At 26.9% G+C, this 862-nt stretch overlaps 1 long non-coding RNA gene across 1 annotated transcript; it reads right to left on the reverse strand.

The window, feature by feature from the left end:
• Positions 1-384: 384 nt before the first annotated feature.
• Positions 385-862, reverse strand: LOC121977454. The gene is made up of 3 exons (XR_006110841.1): positions 806-862; positions 617-715; positions 385-532 (listed from the first exon to the last, which is right to left on the reverse strand). It is a non-coding gene; the product is annotated as an uncharacterized LOC121977454 (long non-coding RNA).

Raw genomic sequence — 862 nt, forward strand, 5'->3', positions numbered from 1 at the left:
TGAAATACTTCATCATAGTATGGAAGTAGGAAAGCATATTTTACTACACTTCAACAATTTATGTTACCGCAGTAATACATACGAATGACTTCAACAATTTTAATCAGTGACAAAGTAAATATTTTTTTAAACTACGACAATATTTAAATATACCGAAGTCTTATGTATTGTATTACTTCATCATTTTTATTTATAGTATTGAAGTAGTTGACTATATTTTACTACAATACAAATTTAATTGACAAAAGTGTATATCATAATATTTTGCTATAACACAATAATTTTCATCACCAAAATTGAACAAATATATCACAAATATTTTTCAAATACAATTCAAAAGTGTATTCATAAAAGAAATGTTTAAGCATAACCCAAAAACTTTTGTATCCATAAATCTCTAAATACAATCTAAACTTTATATCATAGCCTACACTTAGGCACCCACATAGAAATAGACAAATTCGCTCCATTCACTTCTGACTTCATCATACTGAGATTGATTGTAATACTGTTTGTTTTTTGATGCTGCAAACTGAATCATTAACAAAAATTTGAGGATCAATGAAAAATAACTTAATATTTTATAAAGAAAATATTTCATAAAGAAGAAATTCACCTTTCTCTCCAATTGTGGATATTCATCTAAGACTATCTCTTTCATGTACCGCATCACACAATATCCACATTCAACACCACCATTTTGTTTAAGATTACCCTAATGAAATTGAAAATGTCATGCAAGAAGTCACAATCCAAATAATAAGAATTATTAATTGATGTCTAAATACATAGTCACAATACATACTGTCAATTGTTTAAAACCTGGTCCTTTTGAAATACCCCTTGATGCATTGTATATCTT

The sequence above is a fragment of the Zingiber officinale genome, chromosome 4B, assembly GCF_018446385.1.
Source record: "Zingiber officinale cultivar Zhangliang chromosome 4B, Zo_v1.1, whole genome shotgun sequence".
NCBI lineage: Eukaryota > Viridiplantae > Streptophyta > Magnoliopsida > Zingiberales > Zingiberaceae > Zingiber > Zingiber officinale.